Source organism: Myotis yumanensis, unplaced genomic scaffold, assembly GCF_028538775.1.
Source record: "Myotis yumanensis isolate MYYU_CA2020_CCGP unplaced genomic scaffold, mMyoYum1.0.hap1 SCAF_6, whole genome shotgun sequence".
In the NCBI taxonomy this organism is placed as follows: Eukaryota; Metazoa; Chordata; class Mammalia; order Chiroptera; family Vespertilionidae; genus Myotis; species Myotis yumanensis.
Genome location: NW_027223757.1, coordinates 16514522 through 16524869, shown reverse-complemented (window position 1 = coordinate 16524869; position 10348 = coordinate 16514522). Strand labels below are relative to the sequence as shown.

The 10348-nt window shown below is 41.6% G+C and overlaps 1 pseudogene; it reads left to right on the top strand.

Moving 5' to 3' along the window:
- The first annotated feature begins 8618 nt into the window (after positions 1 to 8618).
- On the top strand, positions 8619 to 10073 carry LOC139013035 (eukaryotic translation initiation factor 5-like; annotated as a pseudogene).
- Positions 10074 to 10348: the final 275 nt, after the last annotated feature.

The following is a 10348-nucleotide window of genomic DNA, read 5'->3' as shown; positions in this document are numbered from 1 at the left end:
CTTGAGTGAAGAATCATCATAGGAGTTTCAAGTCCCAGCTATCCCACAATGATGCCATGGGGATAAGAGATGAACAACCCACCAAGCTCTTCCCTCAAAACTTAGAGGAAAATACGATGGTTTATTTACATCACTAAGTGGCTTTAAAAGAAAGGGAAGACTGTGTGTGTGTGATAGAAAACAAGTTTGAAAGCTATTTTTCGCAAAGCAAAACATGTTTTAAAGTGATTTCTGTGCAAAAATACAGAAAAACTATGGGTAAGAGTGAGGGGATGGTTAAACTGAGCACTTTTGTGAACTGTTGCTTAGCCAGCTATAAACATTTTAACCATGACCTTGTCATACTTGGCTTCTATGGGAAGAAATTTCAAATCAAGACATGGGACAGGTGATATTTTGAAAGGCTTATGGATACACTTTCATGGATTCTCTTAGAGTTCAAATCAGGAAGACTTTGAAAGAAGCGGTGAAAGCTCCTTCAAGTCCCAGAATTGGCCCTGGCACTCCAAGTCACATTGGAATGGGGTTATATTGATATGGGTTCAATATATGGATGCAAAGGGGCTCTAGGGCAATACAGAAACTCTTTATTAGCCCTTGACATACTTTATTTGTTCAGAATAAGAGCTTCTTAATTATGTAGGAGACGCAGATGAATGGAAAGTCTCCTTATGAGGGAATTAAAAATAAGAATCATGTGACAGTAATTGCGTACAAAGCCATTGGGTCCTTTTGGCTAAGAGCCTGATCTCTGGACCCAAGATACTGCCTCAGCCATGCGATGGCCAGTGGATTAGACATAGACGTGCAAGGCCATGGCCTCCTATTACGTGTGTTGGAGCTCACTGACCTATAGTACACAGACTGTGCCAGCCATGCTCCACCCCGGGAAGGCTGTGGTCCTGCAGTTCAGGAGAGGCACTCTTGGCAAACCGCATTCCTTGTTAAGGATTGAAGGACTAACCAAGCGGTAATTCATTGGCTGCAATGTTAGAAGTACAAGGGAGTCAATGTGCTGAGTGTCTGCAGATAGAGCGATACATTTATTCCAGAGGTCATGGAGAGGTTATCACAGCTCTACTATATTACACATTTACGTCAGGTATTTTTTCAAGGAAACTGTCTCTTGCTAGCTGGTTGAGGTGTGGAGATGCATAAATGCTGAAGCAGGAGACCTTTGGGCAGTAAGTGGATACAAGGAGGTAATTATTCACAAAGGTGTATTTCTTATATTTGACCATGGCTTACCCCTGGGCATTATACGTGTTGAATCACTTTCTTCTTAGCCATGAAAATAATCACTTGCCATTGGAGATTCACTGTGTTCTATTTTTGTGTGATTTTAGTTTTTTTAAAATTGCTTTTCACTAACTCGAAAACACTGTGTGTGTAGGCTCCAGGTTGTCTGCCCACTTGTGAGTGGGGTCTTGGGTCAGGTCACTCAGATTCCTACAGGATTCATTACTCACCTACGTTGTGGTCTGCAATGTACACCATACGCCAATTGGAGGTAACTATATAGCAGGCTTTTGTCTGCAGTGAAGGAGCAGGAAATCAAAGGGAACAACCACTTCCTAACAAATTCGGCTCGTTTTCTCATTGAGTTGATGCTTGGTTATTTAAACACAGAGGGGGAAAACAAGTTCCAACCTCTGTCGGCAAGCATCAGCTGGGATACCATCTGAACACTTTGGGGCCACTCATGAAGCTTTGTTTTCACCCAAGTCCACTCATGTGTCAGGGAAACTTTCTATAGAAAGTTAGTAATTGAATATGTTCATTGTAGGTACATGCAGGGAATTTTGTTAACAATCACAAAATGGGAGACTGTCAATACTGGAATTTTCTTTTATCCCTGAGATCAGCACGGAGACCCAGGGCAAACTCGATCACACCTCCTACTGCTTGAATGGAAGGTTTTGCTGGTCTGAGGTTTGCACCCATCTGGGTGGGAGAAATGGCCAGTTAGGTCTACTTGGCCTGATGTACAATGAAAAGGCAGCATGTGTCCTGCTCTCACTGCCTCTAGAAAAGCAGATGAAATATCTGTATTGGAGACATAATGAGGCCAAGGCTTCATATAACAGGGGGATGGGTAACTACATGGACATGCCAATGATGTCCGGCTCAGGCAAAAGAAAGTTACAGAGAACAAAACACCCAAATTTACACATATTTTTTCAGAGAAGATCAAAGAGCTGGGTCTCAGATGAATGTTACTATTTGGTTTATGTGCAGAACTTTGCCAGTACTTTGAGGATATTTCTGTAAAATTCAAGTAAAGAAAGTCAGAAATCAGCAACTCAGGAGACTTGTACAGTAGAGCTCAAGAGATCTCAATGAACTGGCTTAGTGCTTGCGGGGCAAGGGGGGTCTGTCCTTGAACTTCCGAGGACTAGAATCCCTTATTCCGGCATGTTCCAAACACATTTAAGGAATGACAAAAATTATTCTTTGGAAGGAAAAGTATGGAAGGAGATGGATGGTAAAAAAAAAAAAAATAGGAAGGGAACAGGAAGCTAATTAAAAGCACTCTCATTAAAGACTTAGATGCAGCGGGTATGTAGGAATTATATTCAAATCCATCTACCCATCCATCCATCTGTCTGTGTAGTAAAGAGAACAAGAGGGACCAACGCTTGCTTCCTCACATCCTTTGAAAGTGGTTTGCTTATTTTAATGCTTCCCAGATGGATGCTTAAGAAAATTCTATGTGGTCCCTTCAAAATGTAGCCTTTGGGATGTTAGGGTGGGAGAAGCAGGGGGTTCAGCCCAAGGGCCAATGTTTAAAACTAATAGCCCCTTTGTTGTTGTGAAGCTATGAGAAGCCAGGACTTAAGGGGAGAAAGGACACAGCTTTCCTTCTCCTTTAATGCCCGGACGAAGGACACATTTGCTAAAGTCCAGTGGGGAAGCGTATCTCTGTCAATGCCGTCTGGGTGAATAGAGAGCTTTTGTCTCTTAGGATGTCAATCCAGCACCTTCCATCAGAATTAAGTTCACTCAAAAGTTTACAGCACCCTACCCCCTACAACCTTTCCTGCATCCCTGAAGGATTATATTACTGTAATCAAAGTAACTCCAGATAGCAAAGGCCTTGCAGGTTATCCCGTTCATCCTCTGTGAGGGCAGGGTTTCTTCCTTCGCCGTGGCCCGCACTGTGTGGCTCTGTGCGGTTTCCAGTGTCCTGAGTGAGGGAGCTTCCCACCCTTCCCTGGGGAGGCCACGCTCGAATCCAGCAGTTCTCACCGCCAGGAAGTCTTCTCTGATACTCATCTCGAGTTTTCCCTCCTTCAGCTGTATCCCATTACCACCAGGCCCTGCCTTTGTACCGGGCCTCCCTCTCTTGGCAGCATGCTGTTTCCCGCCTTTGCAACGGCACCTATTAAAACCCCTTTCATGTCCTTCACTCCCCCTTGCACAGCCTGTCCTCTGTTTGGGAGACTGCAGAGTCACTTTTGGGGCTTCTCTCTACCATATTTTGTCTGCATCTTTCTTCATGTGTGAGCACAGAACAGCTGGAGAGTCTTCATAATAAAGTGGGGTGTCATTAAAAACTGATTTTTAGAACTTTAGTAATTCTTACTATTTTTCTCCAAAAACTGATTCTAAAGCTCTTGTGTGTTTTCTCAATAGGCTTACTCTTCATTTAATCTTAAATTCTGTGCAACACTTGACGACAGATTTCCGTGTGCAGAAATGGGAGGGAAATACATTTAGTGAAGAAAGATACACGTTCTTAGCAACAAGATAAAAGTCAACTTTAGGGGAAGAGCCTGCGGAATTGTCTGCCGTGTACCTTTCTGAGGCTGTGGGCTGGAAGGGGCCTTGAAGTTAATGTACAGGATGGATGCGGGCTGTTTGGTGCAACTCACAGCTGGGAGTTTACGTGTTGATACCTCGAGCCCAGAGCATCCAAGGGCAGATTTCTGAGTCTTTCCAGGTTGTCAAGTTGGACTCTCTAGTTGGTCAGATCATGCCCACGGCATCTCTTGTGGAGACAAATCTCATTTTGGGGGGGGGGGGGGGCGGGGGGGGAGGGGCGGGGGAGAATGTTAGAAGACATGGCAAGTCTGTGAACGTTTTCAGTGGAAGTCTTGACTCTGGAGGCAGACTGGATGTGTGTGGATCATGTCTCTGTTACTTCTGTGCGGACTTGGGCAAGTTACTTACTCTCTCACCACTCAGTTTTCACATCTGTAAAAGGGACTATTCTAGATTATTTTATAAGATTTCGGTGAGGATTAAGGTAATGCTCATAAACTATAGCACAGTGTTTGACACGTAATAAACACTCAGAACATGCTCTAAGTTTACCTAGAACATCTTCCTAAAAGTTGAAAAAGGCTCTACCAAATTTATGCTCAGGGATGCTCATTGCAGTATTGATTAAATGGCAAAAACAGGAAATAACCAACAACAGGGGATCAATGTCTGGAAATTTTCATTAACAAACAATTTAAGTTAATTTAGAAGAGCAGAGTGCAAAGCTGTACATGTAGTGTGATCCTTGTTTCATATTTATAAGCTCTATCTATGCAAAAGACAACATACATGCACCAAAAAAGACTGGATATAAATGCACCCAAAGTGTTAATAGTGGCTTTAGAGGGATAGTGGAATTATGGCTGATCTCTGTTTCTATTATTAGCAGGTGTTTCTTTTATTTTGCTATTTTCAGAGATAGTGTGTTTCATTGTCTGGGGAGATATGGTCTTTGTGAAACAACCTATACAATTTACGTTTTGAGTCTATTTTGGAGTGAGAAAGCTTCTTAGTCTAAACCTCAGCAAAGGCCTGTTACTCCACATTCAGCATCTCGGCATACTTTTATAATTAGCAAAATAATACATGAAAAATGATGTGCTTTATAAGTAAAGCCTTTGTAGGCGGTTGCACCATGACTCATTGGTGGCAGGCAGGACTGCTGGTTCCTTGCCTCTGAGCTCTCTTCACTCTCTGTTCTTGGCACACTCTGTGTCACTTTCCTGCCCAGGGCAGACTTGTCACCCCCTCCTCAGAAAAAAGAAAGATGATATACACCGACTTTCAAACCAGCAGATCTGAATTTGAATTCTATCCTTGACACTTGAGAGTTTTCATGTCCTTGAGCGTGGGGAGAGAAGGAAGCAGAGCCCATATTTTCAGGGCGTGCCAGGATGCACTGTATGTAAAGGTTAAGCTAGAGACCAAACAGCTGTGGATGGTGGGGCAGGGACTCAAACCTGTCTTCTCACCCCACATCCTCTGCTCTTTTCTCTGGATCTAACTGTTGGCTTCTTGTGGGTCAGGTTTTGGTCTACAAAGTGGGGATAATGAGTAGAGTAAATGAGGTAACCTATTTGGCAGTGTGTGGAACACGATATATGTCCAATTTGGAGTGGTGTGACGGTGATCTTGGGTGAAGAGACTGAAAGGGGATGACTTAGAGTCAGAAACAGAACTTCAGGGACCGGATTCCTCGGTGGTATTCTTTCCACCAACACACACACACACACACACACACACACACACACACACACATATTGTAATTATTTCCATGAAAGAAAGGATTTAGAAGTAAATGTATTATTTTTTTTAAAGTAGCATTTCAGGTTCAGGTCAAAAGGAATTTCTGACCCAGATAAAGCTTCCCCCTCCCCCCCGCCATTTTGTGTTCAGAGTCATCCAATGAAAGATATTTTTAAGTGAAAGAATTGACTAATCCTGAAGGATTTACAAGTGAAACCATATGCCTATAACTTCTCATGAGCTAATATTTGAACTCCTTCTGATATTTTTTCAGCCCGTTTCTTGTTTGGCATCTTTATTCACATAAACAGAATGGTCAGGGGCCAGGTCTTTTCTAGATTTTGCCAAGCCCTACGAATATCTGCTGCTCTAAGCAACTAAAGCCCAGTGATGTACTGACTGCAGCCTCAAGGGAGGTGGCCAGCACTTCTCGCATACCCTGCCTCAGGATACAGCTGGCCAGCCGTAGTTTCATCTCCTCATCTCAGAATAAGAGACATTTGATAAATTTTGTTTTGTAAATGGGTTGCCAGTAGTAGCTGAGATGCCATATCCTATAAGGACCATGGTTGTGATATTTATATTTTGGGTGCTATCACTTTCCTTGTTTTTTATTATAATCCCTTTTCCTGCCAAACCCAGGGATGGCTGATGGCTCCCGTGGTGGCTAAGTGCTGCAATATGCTTTCTGTCTGCTCCCCTGACCTTGGGAACACAAAGTGGGCTTCTAAAGATTCCACTGTTTGCTTCAAGCCTCATGCTGGGTCCCTGCTGTTGACCACATTTTGAATGTTTTTCTAATGATTTTTCAACTACTTCCTTAAAAAAAAGTCCATTTCTGAAATCATCTGTTGGTAATTAGAGTGACCAGCTAGCTACTTGTCTCCTATTCTAGGGCCTAGATCAGGATTTCACTGGCAGTGATGTTCAAAGTCACCTTTGTATTGTACAGGAGTCTAGGCTCATTGGAAGAGTTTGGGAATCACTTAGATTCTACAACCTGGAGGCTCTTGGTCAATACATCGTAAAGTTGTTGATAATGATGATAATTGGAATTTGTAAAATGATTTATAGTTACAAAGAAACATGTCGATATTAATTTGTCTAACAGAATTCTGTTTACACAACAGAATTTCCCATTAAATTCTGTTTATCTAGCAGAACTTTCTATAGGTCTGTTATATGCTAGGTACTTAGGATTTAATTATTAGTGAGATACGGTACTACTCTCACAAATATAATAGGGAAGTAAATTACAATTGTTTATTTAGTCCTCACAACAACCCTATAAGGTAGGATTTATTTTCTGAGAGATAATTATTTAGGCTGGGAGAAGTTAAGTTTATGTTAATATTTTCATTTTCATAAGGGGCAGTACTGGTCCTCAAACCTAGACTTCTTTGCTCCAAACTCTTGCTCTTTCCAATGAGCATGGGCTCTGGATTTAGATGTCTGTATTCTCATTGTGAGTTCCACCAATAACTAGCTGTGAGACTTTGCAAAAGTTACTTAGCCTCTTTTAGCTTTGGTTACCCCATCTGTAAAATGAGGGAAATTATTCTTCCTCCCTCCCAGCATTACTGTGAGGGTTATGTGAGATAAGAACGTGAGGCACTTAGCACAGAGCTTGGCACACAGTACGTCCCAACAAATGCTACCTGGGATGAGAATAAAACAAATGATTATGATTATATCTACAGTATAAAGCTTGCCTATTACACAGTTTATGTGATCCTTGAGAAATATATCATGTTTACAGAAGTGCATTTGGGACCAAGGAGGTTGTGCAAGTTTTCATTGTTTGTTAGTGATTATGGAAAAATATATTGGATCATTTATTCAATAATGAATGTTTATTAAACTTATATTCTGTGCCAGACACAGACCTAGGTGCTGGAAGCTTATAGTCTAAGAGCTATTTAGTCTTCAGAATAATCTCATAAGAGATGGTGATTATCCATATCCACATTTTACATGTGAAAAATGAGAATTGGAGTTACATAATGATATATAACATATGTATTATATATATGTAAATTTATATGTACACACACATACACACACATATATGAAATATAAGTATAATTTGCCTGCAGACACCCGCTGATAAGTAGCAGAGCCAGGGGTTAATTCAGGCCCTCAGCCACCAAGTGCAGTGCTGCTTCTATTACCGTCTGTAGCAAGAGAGCGCCTTCATTCCAGATCTGCTTTCCTTTCTTTGGTGAAGGGATGGAAGTGGCCGTGGAACACCACTTATGTTAGGCAAATATAAAGTTTTAGGTACTACAATTATAATTTACTCAGAGAGGTCTAAACAGAATTAAAAAATTTTTAAAAGGGGAATGTTAAATGAGAGGTGATATGGTACATTTCCCTGTATCCAAATAGATCCATTCTACAGACAGGTTGGCATTTAACCTTAAGATCATAAAAAAATACTTCATAATCATTATTTCCCCCCCAACCAATTTTGCTGTCTAATAACATACATGCACCTAAAGCCCTCCTTTTGCTACAACCTAAATAACTATCAAATTTAAGCAGTCACAGCCTAATGTGGGGCTTTAACATGACACTCAGTTTGTGTTCAACTGAGTTAAATTCTTTCACGTTCTAAAAGCAGTGGAATTAAAGATCACCTGAGTCACTCCCTTCCCATAAGACCATTTATATATAATACTTACAGAGGGCTATTTAATTTAGATTAGTTCGCCTTCCTTTTGATAAATGAATTCTAAAGCCCATGCCACAGAGCAAGAACATTCCAGAGGTAACTGGACCGGGGTGCTGAAGGGTGTGGACCCCTCGCTGCTGCTGCTCTTTGCTGTGCTTCCTCCATCCTGGGCCTCGGGTTCACACATGCCTCATTTCATCCCAGTCTTGGGTGTTGGGTTTATTCTTTCTTTGGGGGAAACAAGCTATTGTGCAGCCATTGGTACCTGTATTAGGGAAACACACCATACAAGCAAGGAGCTTACAGGCCAAGTGGCAAAAACCTTTTCTTGTCAGAGACCAAGAACTCTTACAGTTGTTTATGTCATCCCTTCTACAGACAGAAGATACTGAAAAGCTGTGTATCTCATGGATGACTCCACTAATAAGCTAAAATGTCTGTCAAGGTCAACCACAACATGCCGGATCAGTTCCATCAGTGCGAGACGCACCGTCTGATTGCCAAGGGTGAGGGGAAGGCAAATGGAATCACAACAGTCATCCTCAATGTGGTTGACATTGCAAAGGTGCTTAATTGGCCTCCAATGTATCTCACCAAATATTTTGGTTGTGAGCTGGGAGCACAGACCCAGTTTGATGTTAAGAATGACCGTTACATTGTTAATGGATCTCCTGAGGTGAATAAGCTGCAAGACATGTGGGATGGATTCTTTATAAAATTGGGTCTCTGTCCTGAGTGTGAGAATCCTGAAACAGAGCTGCATGTCAACCGAAAGAAGCAAACAACAGGTAATTCTTGTAAAGCCTGTGGTTATCGAGCCATGCTTGACACATCATTCTCAAAAATCCACCTGAGAATAGTGACAATGGTACAAGAAAGGAAGGGGAGGGGAAAAAAATAGGAAGGGCAAAGACAAGGAACATGGCTCCGTGTCCAGCAGTGAGGCACCACTACCACCACCACCAAAGGACATCAATCCTCCTCCACATGCTGTGGAAGAAGAAGAGGACGATGATTGGGGGAAGGATACAACTGAGGAAATTCAAAGGTGCAGAATGGATTAGATCAGTGCCCACGCCAAAGTTCTGACACTCTGTGATGATTTGAAAGGACTATTGAAGAATGGGGTCAATATCCTGTTTGATTTTGTCGAAGAAAAGAAAGAGGAGGGTGTCATCACTCATTTGACAAATCGTTGCCGAAGCAGAAAGAATGGATGTAAAAGCTATGGGCCCTCTTCTTTTGATTGAAGTTCTTTTTAATGAGAAGATTAAAGAACAGATTAAGAAATACAGGGTCCATTCCCTACGATTTTGTCACAACAACAAAAAAGCTCAATGATGTCGTCTTCATGGTTTGGAGTGTGTAGTAGCAATGCACCAAGCTCATCTCATCTCCAAGATTCCACATATCTTGAAGGAGATGTATGACACAGACCTTTTGGTGAGAAAATCCTCTCAATCTTTGGAGTATGATTTAATATGATTTAATAGTAACTTCTATGAGTTTATTTGAGGGAAGGAGGAAAAGGAGCAAAAACAGCATAACCCGTCAGAAAAGCCTCAAAGACATATGTCTCAAAAGTACTCGCCAGGGGTAAGGGGGCCGGGGGAAGGTCAAGGGGGGAAAATAAAAAGGAGACATATGTACTACTCTTTGTAATATTTTAAGCAATAAAACAAAATTTAAAAAAAGAACTCGCCAAAGAGATTTGTGTCAAAGCAGAACCATTTATAAAGTGGTTGGAGGAAGCAGAGGAGAAATCTTCACCATTTATAAAATGGTGAAGAAGATGATGAAGATGAGATATTCAAAGTCTGCCAGTGTACCGAAAATTGAAGCTGTGAAGTCTGACAAGAACAATGACATTGATACTGATGTCATTTAAAGGGGTGGGTGCAGCCCAGCTTAACTGTAACGCTGAGAGTCTGTCTGCCTCATCAGCCAGCAGTGCAACATGCATGTGCAAAAGCTAACATGGTTTCACATCATGCTACACTTTCTGCACAAAACATATTGCTGTGAGTGGTCTGTAATTAAGCCCAACAAGACATCACAGAAGTCCATACATGTGAGTCCATATCAGTGAGCAGATGTAGTTGGCTTATTTATAGCATGTTTTCCTTTGAAAAATTAGTGGTGGACACATTTGGATCACATTTA